Source organism: Erythrolamprus reginae, chromosome 7, assembly GCF_031021105.1.
Source record: "Erythrolamprus reginae isolate rEryReg1 chromosome 7, rEryReg1.hap1, whole genome shotgun sequence".
Lineage (NCBI taxonomy): Eukaryota > Metazoa > Chordata > Lepidosauria > Squamata > Dipsadidae > Erythrolamprus > Erythrolamprus reginae.
The window spans coordinates 36,877,209-36,897,377 of NC_091956.1; the positions used below are offsets into that span (position 1 = coordinate 36,877,209).

The following is a 20,169-nucleotide window of genomic DNA, read 5'->3' on the forward strand; positions in this document are numbered from 1 at the left end:
ATAGAAAGGCCAGCGGTACCATCCTTTGATGCTGAAGTTTGGTCACTAAGTCCTGAACATTGCGTTGTCTCTCTGGAGAGAGGTAGACCTTCCTGGAAATGGTGTCTATAACTGAGCCCAAATGGTTGATGTTGGTTGTGGGCGAAAAGTGACTCTTTGCCACGTTTATCGTGAAGCCATGCTCCTGCAACAGTGCTACTGTGGCTCGTAGATCCTGCTGTGCAGTCACCAGGTCTTTGGAGAGCACGAGGATGTCATCCAAGTAGGCCAATAGTCGTATTGACTGGGACCATAATGAAGCGATTAGTGTATCCAGGAGTTGATGAAGGTACGCGGTGCGGAAGAAAGGCCAAATGGCATCACCCGGTACTGATAATGAGTTCCTTGGACATAAAAGTGTAGGTACCTCCGGTGATTTGGATGAATGGGCACGTGTAAATACGCCTCCTTCAGGTCGATGGACGACATGAGATCTCGAGGGGGTATTGATGCCAGAATAGTGCGAAGAGAGGCCATCTTGAATCTCCGATACAACACATACCTGTTCAGGTGTTTCAGATTCAATATGAGTCTGCAACCTCCCGATGGCTTGGGCACTATGAAAATTCTGGAGTAGAATCCCATGCCCTCCATCTGAGATGGTACCCGCTCGATGGCTTGGATCTCTAGGAGATGTGTAATTTCCTATTCTAGTAAGGTCCTTTTTGCAATGTCTCTGGGAATCGGACAGGGCACAAAGTGATTTGGTGGAACCTGAAGGAATTCTATGCGTAGGCCCCGGGATACCGTGTCCAAGACCCAAGCGGAGGATGTGATCCCCCAGGCGGTACAAAACCTTTGGAGTTTTCCCCCCAAAGTGACCTGCCCCATGCAGTCACTTGGATCGTCGGAAAGCTTGTTGATTAGATCCCCGAAAGGGGCGTCTTGCCTGTTGATAGCCCCTACCCTGGTCTTGGAAGTAGGTTCTATCACTCCTGTATGAATAGGCTTGGCCATATTGTCCCGGTGAATATGGTCTGGTAGGTTGGGTGGTTCCTGAAGCCGTGTCCCACCGAAAGGGCTGTCGGCGTCAATACGGAGTGTTGTTGCGATCCTGATGTCGGGAGGATCTGGGGAGGATCTTCCTCTTGTCCTTGTCCTCCACAAGGACTGACTCCAAGACCTCCCCGAACAGCTTGGTGGCCTGAAAGGGGGCAGATGACAGACACCATTTTGATTTGGCATCTGCCTGCCAATGTCGGAGCCAAAGAAGGCGCCGTGAGAAGATAGTGGAAGCCATACCCCTTGCAGAAAACTTCGCGGCATGCAAAGTAGCATCCGCTGAAAATTCAGCTGCTGTCAGGAGTTTATTTAAATCTTGTTTCAGGCGAGAGTCCTCAGGCCCCAGCCTAGCCTGTACCTCCTGTATCCACATAATGGACGCCCTGTTGAAGAAGGGCGCCGTGGATGCAGCCCGCAGGGCCCATGCTGCCATTTGATGCGTCTTCTTTAAGAGTGTCTCAGCCCTTCTCTCATCTGGCTTGAGACTGTCCGCAGTCTCAGAAGGTACGACAGCATTGGACACCAGTGTGGCCACTGGCCGGTCCACTGGCGGAAACTGCAACAGGTTTTCCATTTCATCATCGAACGTGTAGAAGCGATGTTCCAAATTGGAGGGCCCTTGCGCCGCTGGGTGCTGCCAGGTGCGCTTTATATTCTCAAGGAATATTTCCGACGCAGGTACGTTGTCGGATTCCTTGGGAGGTTCCTTACATAAAGTAGCCGAGGTTCTAATGCCGTCCTCTGTGTCAGCAGGTGCAGCCGTACCTGGTACATCTAAGGCTTGTTTAGCTTTGTGCAAAAGCACCCTATATAAAGCCGGTTTAAATAATCCCGCAGGGGCTGGTTGTTCTGGAAAGTTATACTCATCATCAGACAGCTCATTGCCATGTTCGCTGTCTCCTTCCAGAATACCTGTGTCTCCCGCCATTGAATCTAGCCCAGGAGGGGGCGGTGGTGCTGACCAAAGATCCCTGGGCTGGCTGGGGTGTGGTGATGAAGGTGTTGTACGATGGGCTCCAACCACCATTCCCTGCGCATAAGCATTGGCAATAATGTCTTGCAGGGATGGAGGAAAAGCCCGCCAAACATCAGCTTGGTTTCTAAGCCCTGCAGCTGTTGGCGTGAAGGTTGCTGATGGGGCATACGATGTGTGTGTCCCCGCAGAAGGCCCATAAGTAGGGAGACTGATTGAAACAGGCCTATCCGGTCTGGTGATAGGCGAAGGCAAAGGTGGCAGTGGGCCTGACAGAGCCTGGCGGTCAGGGGACCAGTCCCTTTCGGTTGCAGTACCTAGGGCCCCCAGAGCCAAGCCGGGCGATGATGTTCTCGAGGGGGGGAGTGGCTGAAAAGGGGGTATAGACAAAGCCCCCGAAGCAGGAGAGGCTAAGGCCGCCTCAAGTCTTTGTTCTAATGCTTTAATCTTCCTTTCAGCCTCTTTTATGGAAGATGAAGACTGGGAAGATTTTGACTTGGCCTTGCCAGAAGCCTTGTCCTTACTTTTGGTAGGCACTGGCGTTGACTGGGCCTGTTCCTCCCCATGATTACTCAGTTGGTCAGCCATCCTTTAGGTACTAAAAGGGGCAGCGTACTCACAACTATTTAAAATCAATCAGAAACAAGCGTGCAACCAGTGGTATCAAAGCAGCTTCTCGCACAATAAAGAGGCTTTAGGACTGTGTCACAGCTCATTAGCCACCCCTGCCTAGTGACTAAGCGTCACGTGACCAGCCGATCCCCAATCAGGGCAGTAGCTAGGCAGATCAGCCTCACAGGTTCTTGGCACCCAGCCAAGTTCGCGCGTAACAGGCTGCCGGCAATTATAGGCTGTTCACACCTTTTTTGTAGTAAAAATGGCGGGTGCGGCTCTTCCCAGTGGCCCGAGGCTCGGACGCTTCTCCTCAGCTAGTAAGACGGGGGCGGTCGAGAATCGCCTATTCCGGCGCTGCTTCAGCTCGAGTGTTTCCCCGGCCGTTAATTGCCTCTGTGCGCATTCCAAATTCTCAGCTGAGAGACGCTCTTATCATGCCTTGTTCCAGCGCCACGCTGCCCCCGTCAGTGGGGGGGGCAGAACCCCCCCCCCGGGGTGTAGGGCTAGGTCTGACCGCAGAGGACAGTGACTTATAGCCCAGCCTCTCCTCTTCAGGGCAGTACTCGCGGGGAGAAGAGGCCCCATAAGGAGTATGATGGGGGTTTTGCCCGCGGAGGGCAGAGACCCCAAGCAACCTGATACCTGTAGAAGATAAAAACAACAACATTAATACAGAATTAAACAATTAATACATAAATATATACAATTTATTGAAACTCCTGTCAGGAGGAAAAACTCAGAGTCCCTATTCTAGACTGAGTTTTTTAAAACTGAGCTACTGGGGCAGCAAGGGGGCGGTACCTACTTAACATGCTAATTATATTAATTTAAAACTCAGTCCCTACCAATAAGGCTTGAGGTTAACCCATGCTGGACTCTCCTTCCAGAGGCATGAGAGAAAAGGCATTGGAAGAATAACTGAAGTGCAGTGAAGAAGATGCACTTGAAGTTAGTACATCCAGAAGGCCAACTGAATACAGGAGCGACCAAACTTTGGCTTAAAAGACCAAATGAAGAACAGAAAGGAGGCATGGGAAGACAAAGCATTACATGGTCAGTACATAAAGAAAATGGCAGAGAAATGAGATAATAACAATGGCTAACAATGGTTAAAAGCAGCAGGGTTGAAGAAAGAGAAAGCGAGGCTCAGGCACGAAACCAACCTTTAAGAACAAATGTATAAAAAGACAGAATTGAGAACATAGCAACAAATAATAAGAGCCATCTGTACAAAACTGTTGAAGAAACAGTAGCTCATCTAATTAGCTAATTTTATTTATTTTATTTATTATTAGAGTTGAAAGGGACCTTGCAGGTCAGCAAGTCCAACCCCCTGCTCAAGAAGGAAGCCCTACACTACCCCAATCAGATGGCAGTCCAATTTTCTTTTGTATGTGTCTAGTAATGGGGCGTTCACAACCTTTGCTGGCAGGCCGTTCCACTGGTTGATCGCTCTCACCGTCAGAAAGTTCTTCCTTATTTCCAGGTTGAATCTCTCCTTGGTCAGTTTCCATCTGTTGCTCATGGACTGGCCCTCTGGTGCCCTCTTCTCTGCGGCAACCCCTCAAATATTTGTATACCGCTATCATGTCCCCTCTGGCCCTCCTTTTTGCTAAACTATCAATGCCCAGTTCCAGCAACCTTCTTTGTATGTCTTGGTTTCCAATCCCTTTATCATTTTAGTTGCTCTTTTCTGAACTTTCTCTAGAGTTTCAATGTCCTTTTTGTAGTGGGATGACCAAAATTGAATGCAGTACTCTAGGTGTGGTCTGACTAGGGCATTACAGAGTGGTATTAATGCCTCCTTAGTCTTGGAGTGTATCTCCCTGTTGATGCAGTTTAAGATTACGTTGGCTATTTTAGCCACCGCTGCACATTGCTGGCTCATATTTAGTTGGTTATCCACCAAAACTCCAAGATCTCTCTGTTAAATGTGGTTTCTCCCAATTTGTATGCGTGTCTTAGGTTTTCCTTACCTAGGTGTAATTTGCTTTTTTCAACATTAAATTTCATTTTGTTAGTTTGAGCCCACAGTACTAATCTATCTAGATCTTTCTGTATTTTGAGCCTATCCTGTGTATTTTGTATTTCTGTATTTTGAGCCTATTTTGAGCCTATACCCCCGCCAGCTTGGTGTCGTCTTCAAATTTGATTTGTTCCCCCTCTATTCCCTCATCTAGGCCATTGAAGAATATGTTGAAGAGCACTTGGCCCAGGACTGAACCCTGTGGTACCCCGCTGCCTACCTCCATTCATGTGGATTTGGAACCGTTGAGGACTACTCGTTGGGTGTGGTTGGTCAGCCAACTGTTAATCTATCTACATGTGTTGTAGTCTATCCCATTTTTTTCCAATTTGTAGAGTAGTAGGTTATGGTCTAATTTATCAAAAGCTTTACTAAAATCCAAGTATATTAGGTCTATTGCATTACGCTGGTCTGATTTGGTTATGGTGTTGAAAAATGATATGAGATTGGTTTGGCATGATTTATTTCTGACAAACCCATGTTGCTGTTGATGATTATCTTGTTTGTTTCTAGGTAGTGGCAGAGCTGTTTTTTGATTATTTTTTCTAGTATTTTTCCAGGCATAGATGTCAGACTGATTGGTCTGTAGTTGCCTGGGTCTGTTTTTTCCCCTTTTTTGTAAATGGGGACTACATTGGCTCGTTTCCAATCTTCCGGTAGTTCTCCTGTGTTCCATGATTTTTGCAAGATAAGGAGTAGTAGTTCTGTGATGATGTCTGCCAGTTCTTTTAGGACTCTGGGGTGTACTCCAATTAGATACTACATGATCATACAAACAGCATGACAAAGTAATAACAATGGTGCATTGTAGGTTCTGCAAGATATACCATTTGCCTGAAAGCAAAAAGTGATAGCACCATAAAATAGAGAAAGTAATAGAAAACTAAGATACTCAAGTGCTCAGGAACTTTAGAATTCAAACTGCTAGGCACCTGCCATATAACGGATTAGATTTAACAACTGTTGATAAGACAAAAAAGTCTGGATAGTGGAAATGGTATTACCTGGAGACAGCAGAATAGAATAGCAACGATAGAACTGGAGAAGGTAAAGAAATATAAGACTTGCAAATAGAAATAGAATGACTGTGGCAAGAGAAAGCAAAAATACTACCTCTTGTACACACTCTTGATAAGTTGGAGGATGATGAAGATATTGAGGACTCAGATTCAGATGGTGTTTATGAAGTAGTGGGGGGCCCGGGGTTACAGGTAGTAGAACAGGTGGGAGGCCAGCCACAGGATGGGGCTATGAGTTCAGGATCTAGTGAGGTTAACCCTAAATTCAGAAGGATTCAGAAACGTAGAGAGCAAAGATCTGGAAGAAGATATTAAGGAGAGGAATGGGTTAAATATTGTAGTGAGGTATTTGGCACGTCAGGGGGTTAGTGGAGAAGAAGGGTGGAGTTTCAACGTTGCTGAAAAGAAATATGGAGGGGGATTTCACCATGCTAAAGTAAGTCAAAGTATTTTGTATTGTATTTAGTCAGTGCTGCTGTTTTTTTATAGCTATGTAGTTTGGAAATAAATCTTGTCTAAGTGAAGCAGGAAAAGGAATGTGAGGAATGCGGCTGAGAGAGATAACGGACCAAGTGATGTCTGGAAGGTGTTGAAATACAGGAGAGCAGAAAAATAAATGGAGATGCTTTATTCATGAAATGATGCATTTAATGTGAGTTATTTGTAATTACTAAACTTCTATCAGAAACCAGAACACTACCTATAATAATTGCCTGGGGTGCAATCCCAACACAATTGGAACACCACTTGAATACCATCAGAAAGGAAAAACTCCCCCTCAGTCAATTGCAAACGCCAGCTTTACTCAGAACAGCTTATATCCTGTAACAATACCTTTAAAACTTTCAAACATTTACATCTACCTATCCCAGGTCTTTGGGAAGGACTCATTAGGTAGATAAAAATGCCAAACCCAGTTAAAATATCAGGCTGACTAATTCTATTCTATTATCTAAAATATTTCAGAAGCATATACCAAGAAAATAATTATCTATTTAAAGCGGGAATGGGTTGGGCAGATTCTTGCTAGCAAAAGCCCAGTCCAGCAAATTAGTGCTGGGTTCTTTAACCCCATAACAAATGCCTCTTGATCATTTTTTGAACTCAGTGACTTCCTCCAGCCCATGTAATTACTCAGAATATAGAAAAGAGGCCAAAAAGAAAAAAAAGGTTTTGCCCCCAACTTTCAATGTCTGGTGTCTCCAACCAGAGGTGGTCTCCTACAGAGGCAGTCCATTGCACCACTCCAGTAATGGCCCGCTGATGATACAATTTTGGCAAGATAACTCCAGTGCTGTTTTTGCCAGACCATGCATGTCATCTTTTTTTCCTAATTTTTGGCCAATAATTTTCTCTGCATATGCGCAGAAGGAAAATCATTCCTCTGCACATGCACGGAAGCAAAATCGCCAAGGGGACGAAATGTCGCGATGCGCACCAGTAGGAGACAGTAAGAGGAACCCGCCCCTGTCTCCAATAGTTCACTTTTAAAACTACCCCCATTCCCACCTTTGGAACTCACTTTCTTATAGCTTAATATTACTTTGACCCAGGGCAGAGTTGCTTAAACAAATTATAGTTAAAATACTGGTTTCCCCCATTGATTCCTCTTGTTGGAAGGCAACTGGGAAAATGGCAAATGAATCGCTGCTACAACCATCATAAATAAATACTGATTGCTAGCTGATTGTTCATGAATTTTTTGGAGTGCTTTATCTCTTCTCTTTTCAGCTCTGGTGGGCCTAGCCACTGAAGGAGCTGCGAAAGAGGAGGACGAGGTCTGGGGAATGATTTCAATCTCATCACCTGTAGGCCTGGGGTCCTGATTGTTTCTGGAAGAAATGCCTCTCTTGGGAACAGCAGAAGCAATGGCCTAAACAATTTACAGGGACAAGGTCTGGAGCCAAAAAAAATTTGGAGAAGCAATAGGCTGAACAATTTAAATCCCAAGAGGAAGGGGGACCAAGCTCCTAGGCGCGTCTGCCCTCAAAGACAAGCCTGGATCAATCCAGACTTCGTGTCAGTGATACCAGCAGGGCTAGGCCTCAATGATTAAGCAACCAAGGAAGTCTGGTTGAGAGGCCTAGCCCAGAGTACAAGCCTGAGACTCTCACAGCCTACTCTGGGCCATGCGGCGGACTATATGGTGCCAGCCGGCCTGTGCGTGGGCCGTTGGTGCTGGTGATATACTGGATGCTGAGGGCCTTCGCGTCAAGAAAAACTCCATAAAGAGTTAACTAAGTCTGGGGGACAGAACAAGCGTCCTTGTAATGCGTCCCACTCTACAGTAGGTGCTGAAATAAAGTAATAAAAGAAATAAAAAACCTCCCAGCCGGGCAGATTTAGCAGAAGAAATACGGCCGACTGAAACGATAAGGCAAGGCAATACGTAATTAACTGGAAGCCTTATCGCTGCTTTTCTGCTCGGAGCCGAGCCCCGAGGGCTGGCTGGAAAGCTAAATTGCTTCGATCGTCAATAGAATGGCTAATTATCTTTTTGCTGTGAATCTCGTAGAAGAAGAAGGGAAGGTGTTTGTTTAGAGGAGCTGAGCCACCACGCGTCCTGTCGGTAGGAGGACTCAGCAAATTCTGGGGAAGGGGCGGATCCAGCAATCTTTTTAAAGACAGGCTCAGTCCTATGCGGATTGGACAGTGAACAACCCACGTGACTGCTGGACCCGCTCCTACAGTGCGGAGAATGTCAGATTTCATGGTCAGTGAAGTATAGTGAAGCATAACAGTGAGACTGGACATTGGTTATTCCCTGATACATCCATTTTCACACAGATCGACGGGGTAATCCAGGATGGGTCACCTCTGTCTTCTAATTCTATAGACTGCATTGAGTAAACTGAACACACCTCCCTGGTCCTGGTCTCCCAGTCTATGAAATGAAGTTGAAGCAAACCAAAAAGAACTAAATTAAAGAGAACTCTGGAACAAAAGAAACAGCAGCAACAACTGCAAACTGCTAATAAAACAGACCATCCACCACTATCACCCCGCAAGGCACCAGATCAACGGGCAGGACTGGATTTCCCCGTTGATCTGCACGAAAATAGATGTATCAGATAATAACCAGCATTCATTTTCCATGCTCCAATTGAGAGGAGAATCCAGAATGGGACATACCAAAGCAGTTTGGCAGTGTCAAGGGTGGGAATCAGTCTGGTCTGGAACTTCCGCCTCCACTAAAACTCAATGAAGAAACACCCCACCATGCTAAAGGCAGCATCAGATGAAGTATACACATCAATATGGCAGCGTCTGCTAAAAGGAGACAGAGATGACCAGGTCGCAACCCAGCAGATTTCTTCCAGATGCCTGAGAAGCCTAGGCCGCAGAAGTGCCCACACTCCTAGTTGAATGGGCCATGCCTCCTGGAACTGGGAGCGACTAAAGCTCACAGACCTTGGAAATACAGGCCCTAAGCCACCTACCCACTTTAGAAGGGGTTACCTTTTGACTCAAGGCAGATGGCAAGAATGAAATAAAAAGTGACTCCGACTTCCAGAATGACAAGGTCCTGGATATGTAGTGACTAGGTTGTTGACAGAAAGCAGGCAAGATCAGCTTCTGAGCTCAGTGAAACCATGAGTTGATCTTAGGGAGAAAGGATCCAGTGATCCAGTCGCAGGATCACCCTATTAGAATGAAACCCACAAAGATCCCTACCATGCTGCCAACTCTGAGATCCTCCTTGCTGAAGTTATTGCTACAAGGAAGGCCACCTTAAGGAAGAGAAAGTAGAGGCTGGCCTATCTAAGTAGTTTAAAAGGGAAAAGGGTGAGGGCCTACATATCCCATGTTGGAAACCTGTGGACCATAGGAGGCCTAAGATAAGAACCCCCCCCCCCCGAAAAAAGAGCTTACTATGTGGTGACTAGCCAGGAAACCCAGAGGGGAAATCTGCAGGACTGAACCCAAGGCCACCACCTGATGCCTCATGGTGTTGGGGGAAAACAGACCCTGGTGAAGGAAATCCAGGATCCACCACTGACACCGCAACCGGGTCCCAATTTTGAAAGAGGAAATCATTCTGGTGGGGTGCCACCAGAATGATTTCCACATTCTCTCATCACACTCCTGATCACGTCTGGAACACCAACAAAGCTAACCTGGCTGCCCTGACCTCCAGCCAATTGATATTGTGCTGGAGCTCCTGTGGAGACCAACGACTGTGGGTGACTCTTAACCCCAAGTGGCCCCCACATCCTAACAGGCTGGCATCTGATGAAATCGTCAACCTGTCCTGGTCTCTGAAGAAGCAACTCCCTAGAGAGGGCATTTGAACCCCACCGCTGCAGGGAGTGAAGAACCCTTGCCGGCACCCACAACTGGGAGGTTTGTTGCCCCCCTTTCTGGTAGGGGAGCAGAAACCATTGAAGAGGACAGGTGTGGAACTATGCCAGGGCACAATGTCCAGGCAGAAAAATCTCTTCCCCAAGAGTTTGGACAGCAGAGCCAGAGGTGCTGACACATCCCACCAGACAAGACCTGAAATGACCTACTTTGTCCATATGGAACTGGCATAGATCCTGCTGAATGGATAGGGCTGCCAATTCTGAGATGCATCGGGCCGATGTTATCACCACCAGGAATGCTACCTTGTAAGATAGGTACCTGAAGGACGCTGACCTTAGGAGTTCGTATGATGTCTGAGTGAGGGAATGGAGAACCCCTGGTAAGTCCCAGGACGGGTATCTGTGAACCTTGGAAGGCCTGAGGTTCAAAATACCTCTTAAAAATTCTTGAATTTCTGGTAAAGAGCAGGGTGGTTGTCTGCGAGGTCCTGCTAGGACCGAAGATAGAGCGGCTAGATGATGGTGAAAGGTGCTAGTTGAGAGGCCTTGATGGAAACCTTTCATGAGGAAGGCTACGGTTCTGTGAATGGGAATGCACAGGGGGGATAGGTCTTCCTGTGAGCACCATTGGTGAAACTTGGACCAGGTGTGGTCGTAAATTCTATTGGTGGAGACTCTCCTGGCTTTCAGAATTATTTCTATAGTGTCCAGGGCATAGCCTCGTAGATCTAGGTCACGCCGGATAATAGCCAAGCGGTGAGGTGGAACCACTCTGGATCTGGATGATGAGAGGCCCCCTGCTGCAACATATCCTCCAAAACGGGAAGTCGCCAGGGGTCCTATATGGACAGATGTTGTAGGTCCACGAACCAAGGCCAGCGTGGCCAGTGAGGAGCTATCAGTATCACCTGGGCCTTCTTGAGGATGATCTTGTGGATCACATCTGGGAGAATTGGAATTGGAGGGAAAGCGTAAAGCAGCCCTCGAGGCCAGGGAACTCTGAGTGCATTTATTTATTCAATTTATTTATTCAATTTTTATGCCGCCCTTCTCCTTAGACTCAGGGCGGCTTACAAGCAATAGCACTTTTTGACAGAGCCAGTATATTGCCCCCTACAATCTGGGTCCTCATTTTACCCACCTCGGAAGGATGGAAGGCTGAGTCAACCTTTATTTATTGCCTCGACTCCCAGGGATGGAAACCTGGAGTAGAATCGAAGGAGTTGAGTGTTGGTCGCGGTCGCAAATAGGTCTAGCAATGGATGACCGAATTTGAGGCAGGTTTGCCGGAACACAGACGGATAAAGGCTCCACTCTCCTGGATCCAGAGTCGACCGGGAGAGCCAATCTGCCTGCACATTGAGAACTCGCGATATGTGGTCGGCCCACAGGGACTGTAGATGTCTCTCTGCCCAGAGGCCCAGTTTTAGGGCTTCCCTCATCAGGGCCTTGGACCTGGTACCCCCTTGTCTGCAAATATGGCTCTTTGTAGCTATATTGTCCGTGAGAATGAGTACATGTTGATTGATGATGTGAAGTTTGAATTGTTTGAGCGCTAACGACACTGCTCTCAATTCCAGCCAGTTGATAGGTCTGGAAGCCTCCTCCGCTGACCACATGCCCTAGGCTATCAAGCCCTGAGTATGGGCTCCCCAGCCCGTTAAGCTGGCATCTGTGGTGATGGTAAATTGATCTGGACACCTGAAGGAGGATCCCTTGTCCAGAGCGGGGGAGGTCCACCACGTAAGGGATCTTAGGAGTGTGGTCGGAACGGTGATAAGGTGTGCCGAGTTGCTGTTCCCCAATCTCTAGAACGGTAACAGAAGCCATTGGAGATCCCTGGCGTGAAGACGAGCCCATGGGATAATACCAATGCAGGACACCGTCTTTCCCAGTAGGGAAGACAGGGTAACGATGGTAGTCCTTTTCTGAGACCTTATCTGGGAGATAAGCTCCTTGATACTGATTTTTCTCTCAGTAGAGAGAAAGAACTGAGAGAGATCTGAATTAATAATACATGGCAATATTGAGGTCAGAACAGGTGCCTTCTTTAGAGGAGCCATGAATTAATATGTCATCCAAATAGCATAAAATATGAATGGGCATGGCTCAGATATGAACCGCCAGGGCGCCTAGGAGCTTGGTTAAGACTCGAGGAGCTGAGGACAACCCAAAGGGCATGGCCCTATACTGATAATGTTTGCCCTGGAAGGCGAAACGTAGGAATTGTCTGTGGCCCTTAGCAATAGGGATGTGAAGGTAGGCTTCCGTCAGATCCAAGGAGACCATGAAGTCTCCTGGATGGATAGAGGCTAGGATGGATGACAAGGAATGCATCTTAAATTTCCTATATTTAATGAACTGGTTTAAAGTTTTGAGGTCTAAGATGGCCCTCCATCCTCCAGACGTCTTAGGGACCATGAAGAGGATGGAGTAGAAGCCAAGACCTCTTTGGGAAGAGGGAACTGGTTGGATAGCTCTGATAGCCAACAGATGTTGAATAGCTTCCTCCATTCGGAGACGAGATGGAGAAGATCTGGAGGAAGGGCATGAAATGAAACGTTTAGGAGGCATGAGAATAAACTCCAACTGGAGCCCACATTCCACAATGGAAATAACCCAAGGGTCCTTACAGGAAAGGCACCAGCTGGAGGAGAACCAAGCCAGGCGCCCCCCAATGGGAGTAGAATGGAGATCACCATCTGGACTTTCTGGAATCTCTGGTTGAGGAGGAACCTCTACCCCTGGGGTTTCTGCCAGCTTGGAAGCGAAAACGAGGGGAATAGTGACCTGAGTTTCTCTGGAAAGCGAATCCTTGATCTTGTTGACGACTGAGACGTTTAAAAGGTTGAGTTTTGATGGCCTTCTTGTTGGTGGGCCCCAAAACTTTCTTTTTGTCAGTGGTTTCAGTGAGAAGGGGGTCCAAGAGGTCACCAAATAGAAGGTTGCGCTTCAAAGGACCCATGGCTAGTTGCCATTTTTGCCTCATTCCCACCTGCCAAGGGCAAAGCCATAGAAGTCTTCTGGCTGTCGTTGAGGCCGCTATTGACCTTGCTGCAAATGAAGATTGCAAGGGAGCATCTGCTACATATTGGGCCGCTGCAAAAACCTTATTGAAATCCTGTTGGCCCTGTAGATCATCAGGGGGAATATGCTGCTGGAGCTGTTGAAGCCATAAGAGAATAGCTCTAGAGAAGAAAGATGCTGCTGCTGCACTCTTGATAGCCCAGGTATCCGCAAAGAAACACCTTTTGAGCATTTGCTCTAGGCGCTTGTCTTCGGGTTTTAACACCTCCTCTGCTTCACCAGGCATAGCAGCCGCAGAGTGTAGAGTTTTTACTGGTTCATCAGACAGACAAGAAGGTCTTCATAAGATGGAGAAAGCTTATGTAACTTCTTGTCTTTAGTTGTGGGATTGAAGCCGAAAGCCGGGTGGTCCCACTGCTTGAGCAGAGCATCTTTGAACAAGTTTGGCATGGGGATGACCTCATTGTCTTCCTGTTCCTCCAGGAACTATGGCAGGTTTTCCTCAGGTGGATCTGTGGGAGGAACAGATTGTTTATCTTGACCAGCTAATCCTGTGGCAACTCTTGTCTTGAATAGAAGTGATTTGAAGAGTTGGGCTGGAAAAATTGCCACAGGAGTTGGAATCTTGATTTGTGATTCCTCATCCTCTGACAGGCATTGGAACGGGTCATCCTTGTCCTCTACGTCCATATCATCATTCTCATCCTGAGAGGAATCCAAGTCTTCATGAACTGGAATTCTGAAGGATGAGAAAGAGCTCACGGGCCTAGGGGCGCGTGGAGGGGGACGAGAGAGAGAAGGCACATTGATAGCCGAGAGCTTGGCATCAATGGCTTGAGATAAGGCAGAATACATAGATTGAAGCTCTGGAGGAAGGTTAGTAATGGTAACCGGTAAAGAGGGAGATACCCTGTAGGCCTGGGTTGGGTCTGGTTCGGAGGAATCTTCCATCATAATATCTGGCTCCTCTGGACCTAAGCCCCATAGGTTAGGTTGGGGTCTGTTTAGATTTGGCTCATCCAGAGAAAGCACAGGGAGGGAGGCAGTTTAGAAGCCTCTGGAGGGTCCGGGCTAACGTGCACTTGGGCCTGCACTTTTAAATGTTTAGTCGATTTCTCATGCATCCTTTGCAGAGCTTGGTCCCTTCTCTTCTCAGCCCTGGTGGGTCTAGCCATTATAGGGGCTCCCGAGGAAGAGGAGGAAGAGGCCTGGGGGATATTTTCAATTTCATCGCCTGTAGGCCTAACCTCTCTGGGACCTTTAGAAGTGCCTCTCTTGGGAAACGAAGTCATGGCCTGAACAAATTACAGGTACAAGACTTGAGCCAAAAAATAAATGGGAGAAGCTCTATAGGGCAATGTTCCCAAGAGGAAGGGGGCCCTGCTCCTAGGCCCAGGAGCGTCTGCAACTCAAAGTCAATCTGGTCGGTACCAGAGTTCATGCCAGTGAGTACAGAGGGGCAGGCCTCGCTAACTTTAACAAAGTAAACCAAGGCACACTGGTTTGGAGGCCTAGCCAGGGAGAAAAAGCCTGAGGGTCTCACAGCTTACTCCAGGGCCAAGCGGCGGACTTAATGGCACCAGGCGGGATGTGCGTAGGCAATCCGCAAGTGCTGGAATTACTGGGCGCTGAGGGCCTTCGCGCCAAAATAAACCGCTCCGACGTTTTTTGCAAACGGAGGGAAGACTAAAGTCCGGAGGACAATCAAGGGAAACTTGCTAAACAGTCCCACACCGCAGGAGGAAAAAGCCCCTTTTTTAACGGTTCCTTAGCTTGCCGGTAAACCTCCTGGCTGATTAGATTTTGTTTAAAAAATACAATCTGGCAGCAGCACAAGCAGGGTGCTTTGGAAAAAGCAGCAATAGCCGCACCGTAGCTTCTCCCTTGGCGCCGAGCTTAGTAAGGCTGGCGCGAAAACAACGCAAGCTTGAAGTAAAAAGGCAATTGGAAATTTTACTTATCTGATTGAAGAAGGAACGAAGGGAAGGTGTTTTAGAGAGGTCTTTTAGAGAGGAGTGAGCCACCACATGTCCTGCTGGATCGCAGGACCGAGCAAATTCTGGGGAATGGGCGGATCCAGCAGGCTTTTTAAAGACTAGGCTCGGTCCTCTGCGGATTGGACAGCGAGCAACCGACGTGACTGCTGGACCGCTCCTTCAATATGGAGAATCACCCTTTCCAAACCGTCACCCCTCGAAGTCACAGGCCAGGTCAAGTTGGCCATGCCAACAAAGTATGGTTTTAAAATTGGGCCAAGAAACATCAATAACAATACTCTGATAGCTGAAAATCTACATTTGCAAGCTCAAAATCAAGGAACACAGATTAATGGCCTAATTAATGGCCTAATTAATGACTAAGATTAATGGCCAGGCTCCAATTTAGACACAATGCCTAACTCTCTTAAGACTATAATGCAGGGAGAAATGGAAGGGGAAAAAAGGATGACCAGTAGCCAGGTGAATGGATGCAATTATAGAAGCAATGAGTACACTGTTCAAAAACATGAAGGACCAGGTTGGGGACAGATCATCTCAAAAATGTATGCGGCTATTAAGAATTGATAATGACTCAATGGCATGTAATTAAGCAGAAGTTTAACAAAGTACAGTGGTACCTCTACTTAAGAACGCCTCTACTTAAGAACTTTTCTAGATAAGAGCCGGGTGTTCAAGATTTTTTTGCCTCTTTTTAAGAACCATTTTCTACTTAAGAACTCGATCCCGAAAAAGTTTCCCAGGAAATTTGAGAGCAGCATGAAGGCCCGGCCAGTTTTCTGTCATCCCTCCTTTAATCCCGGCCATCTCAGGCTTTTCTGGGCTGCCAGAGGAGCCTTTCGGTGGCACTTAAGGAGGCTTTGGCAGTCCAGAGTGAACAAAGCATTTTCCTTTGTCTGGGTGCTTGAAGAGGGAATAAACCTCTGCCAGCGCCCAGAGAAAAGTAACGTTCCCTTCGCACTGGGCAGCCGAGGAGTCACCACAGCGAAGGAAAGGCGCCCGCTACAAAGCGAGTAAGCGAGAGGAAAAGGGAGCCCTTCAGCATGGGAAGGAAGAGGCAGCAGATAGCAGCAGCAGCAACCAGTGTATGGGAGGCAGTGTCGTGCCGGGTGTATTGGAGGCGCGTGCTTCTCCTCGCTGCCTCAGAGTCCCTCTTTTTTTTTTAAAGCCTTAAAGTTTTGGATTTTTTTGATTTCCCTCACCTCACCTTCTTCCTTCAGCAGCGACTGTCCTTCTCCTCTTCTTCTTCCTCCTCCTCCTCCCACCCAAATTCGTAGCTTTTATCTCTTTCCTAATAGGTTTGCACACATTATTTGCTTTTACATTGATTCCTATGGGAAAAATTGCTTCTAATTAAGAATGTTTCTATTTAAGAAGCTGGTCATGGAACGAATTAAGTTCTTAAGTAGAGGTACCCCTGTAATTTTACCATAACATTTTAAATCAGTAGTCCACCCGTTCAGGACAGTAAATAAATTCTTACTTTTAAAGTTTTACATATCACAAAAATAAGCAATTATTAGCACAAGATTCAGAAACCTGATGCAATCTAGATAGGTTGTATTTGGCTGAGAATTTGGGGACTTGTATGGATGGTCCTTGCTTAATCCTGTTGTTCTGTCACAAAATTGAAGCTTGAGACCCTGTAAAAAATTTTCCCTGCATTTCTGAAACTTGAAATTTCACGACTTTTCATCATTTCAGGAGTTCTATGAGAATTTTTTTGGGGGGGAGGCGGGTGGGGGACTTAGTTTTTGCTGGGCAAAAAAAGTCACACTTGTACTATTTACGAATCTGTGTGACTTGCACCAAAAATTCTTTATTTTAAGTGCTTATATTTGGTCAATTTGAAAACTTCTTTCCCTTGGAAACTAGGTTGAACATTTCTGCATACAGTGAAATGAAAATTGAAATAAAAAAATAATGCTTATTGGTTTATTTTTTTGTGAATTTTGTGAATTAGTAAAATTGTACATTGTTTGCAGGCAAAACTATCTATAAATTGAAAAAAAAATCACAAAAAAGGGGGGGAGGGCTTTTATGAGCAAAATAAACCAATAAGCATTATTTTTTATTTCAATTTTCATTTCATTGTGTGCAGAAATGTTCAACATAGTTTCCAAGGGAAAGAAGTTTTCAAATTGACCAAATATAAGCACTTAAAATAAAGAATTTTTGGTGCAAGTCACACAGACTCATAAACAGTACAAGTGTATAGTGGTTTTGAACAGAGCAGCAGGGTTAAGGGCTACTTGTTCAGCAACCATTCAAATTTGCACTAGTGCTGAACAAGTGGTAACTTATGATGGTCCTTGAAGTTCTAGTCATTGTAGCATCCCTGCAGTCATGTGATCAGGTATGTCAGAATTGCCATTGCTAAGCAACACAATGGCATCATATTGAACTTTGTGACAGCAATTCCAATCCCATTTAGCATCATTAACTGAGGACCTCTTGCAATCTATATATCCAATGTGATCAGGTTGGAGGAATTTATATTCATGGAAGCTGTTGAAATTGTACATTACTTTTTTCTCAGATAGTTTTAATTTAATACAGGTAGTCCTCAACTTACAATAGTTCATTTAGTGACAATTCAAAGTTTCATCATCACTGAAAAAGGACATGTTTTTCACACCTATAACTGTTATAGTATCCCTATGGTCACATGACCAAAATTCAGATGCTTGACATCTAGTTCACATTTATGACGGTTGCAATGTCCCAGGATCATGTGATCACCTTTTGTGACCTTCTGACAAACAGATAATGGAGAATCTAGATTCACTTAATCATGTTACTAACTTAACAACTGCATGCAAGAAAGATCATAAAATGGTGCAAAATTCACTTAACAACTCTCTCAGCAACAGAAATTTGGGCTCAATTGTACTCATAAGTCAAGGACTGCCTATAACGTGGCTACACTGCACTTCATGAAGGTACATAATCCATAGTATACTTGCACTGTAGCAAAGGCTCCAACTGCTCCAACTCCTAGAACGCTTAACCACATGCAAAACTAGAAAGGAAGGAAGGATTTTAGCTGCAAGATATGATAGGATGTGATTCAATGAATATTGCCCACAGGTAGGAGAACATTTCTAACAGGAACAGAATTCTGGTTTCCATCTGTTTCAGAAAAGAGTAAAATCAAAAGAGAAAATGGGTCTTTACTGGGGTAAATACAGAAAGCTGAAAACATTTTTTTAGAAAAACACTTCTCTTAATTTCTAATATCAGTTCTTAAGTTTCTGCTGAAGTCTAATGAGTAATCAAAATATGGGGATTTATATGACAATTGAATAGTAACCTTTTTCATACATGTAATTTGTCGGTGTTAGTGGGGGGGGTCAGAGGTCGACCTCTAGGTCTCTCCCTTGTGGGGTGCCTCAGGGGTCGGTCCTCTCCCCCTGCTATTTAATATCTACATGAAACCGCTGGAGATCATCCAAGGACATGGGGTGAGGTATCATTAGTATGCCCATGATACCCAGCTGTACATCTCCACCCCATGTCCATTCAACGAATCAGTGGAAGTGATGTGCTGGTGTCTGGAGGCTGTTGGGGTCTGGATGGGTATCAACAGACTCAAACTCAACCCTGATAAGATGGAGTGGCTGTGGGTTTTGCCTCCCAAGGACAATTCTATCTGTCCGTCCATCACCCTGGGGGGGGGGAATTATTGCCCCCCTCAGAGAGGGTCCGCAACTTGGGCGTCCTCCTGGATCCACAGCTCACATTAGAGAAACACCTTTCAGCTGTGGCGAGGGGGGCGTTTGCCCAGGTTCGCCTGGTGCACCAGTTGCAGCCCTACTTGGACCGGGAGTCACTGCTCACAGTCACTCATGCACTCATCACCTCGAGGTTCGATTCCTGTAATGTTCTCTACATGGGGCTATCTTTGAAGAGTGTTCGGAAACTTCAGACCGTGAAGAATGCAGCTGCGAGAGCAATCATGGGCTTCTCTAGGTATGCCCATGTTACACCAACACTCCGCAGTCTGCATTGGTTGCCGATCAGTTTCCGGTCACAATTCAAAATGTTCCTTATGACCTATAAAGCCCTTCATGGCACCGGACCAGAATATCTGTGAGACCGCCTTCTGCCACATGAATCCCAGCGGCCGGTCAGGTCCCACAGAGTTGGCCTTCTCCAGGTCCCGTCGACTAAAGTCACTAAACAATGTTGGCTGACGGGACCCAGAAGAAAAGTCTCCCCTGTGGCGGCCCTGACCCTCTGGAACCAGCTCCCCCCAGAGATTAGGATTGCCCCCACCCTCCTTACCTTTCGTAAACTTCTTAAAACCCACCTCTGCCGTCAGGCACGGGGGAACTGAGACATCTCCCTTTGCCTATGTAGTTTTATGTATGGTATGTTTGTGTGTATGCTTTTTAAATAATGGAGGTTTTAGGCTTTTAATGTTAAATTGTTATTTTAGACTCCTAATATTAGATTTGTTATTGTATATTGTTTTATCACTGCTGTGAGCCGCCCCGAGTCTGCGGAGAGGGGCGGCATACAAATCTAATTAATAATAATAATAATAATAATAATAATAATAATAATAATAATAATAATAATAATTTTAGCCACTGCAATGCCCAATTAACTATTACTGCTAACTAGACTCTCATCCAGCAACTGTTTTGAAAGTCTTTCATGTAAAAGGGAATCCATTTGCAACTTTCATTTCTGGTGAGGTGGCTATATAAATTTGATAAACAAATTTACCAATTTAGGTGCCTGTCAGTGGATCTGGCCCTTGAAGGTTGCTCCTAACTGTCTCTCTTTCCTAAATTGACAGGGATGTGAAAAAAACAGGGGCTGCCTTCATGAAGCATAAGGGGGGGCTGTACTTGCAATCCAACACACTTATTCTGGATCTTTTATTAACTATGGAAACACCCAGATTAACTACATGTCACAGTAATTATAGCCACTGAATTGTCCTTTGTTTTTCGTAATATTTAAAACAGTTGCCCTCCACCATTCCTATTCTGGATTTCATGGCAGGAGCCCTAAAGGCAACCGGGCTGTTGGATATTCTTAGATCTCTTGACTCATAGCTACAGCGGCTTCTCCACACCCTCCTAGATCTGCAGAGATATTTTTTTCCCCGATACACAGAAATTACAAAGTCATAAGTGCTTTCACGCGAAAGCTT

The 20,169-nt window shown here is 46.0% G+C and overlaps 1 protein-coding gene across 2 annotated transcripts in view; it reads right to left on the bottom strand.

Annotated features, from left to right (window-relative positions):
- Positions 1 to 20,169, bottom strand: part of WDR1 (WD repeat domain 1) — a 92,461-nt gene that overhangs the window by 71,283 nt on the left and 1,009 nt on the right. The gene's annotated exons all lie outside the window — the stretch shown is intronic.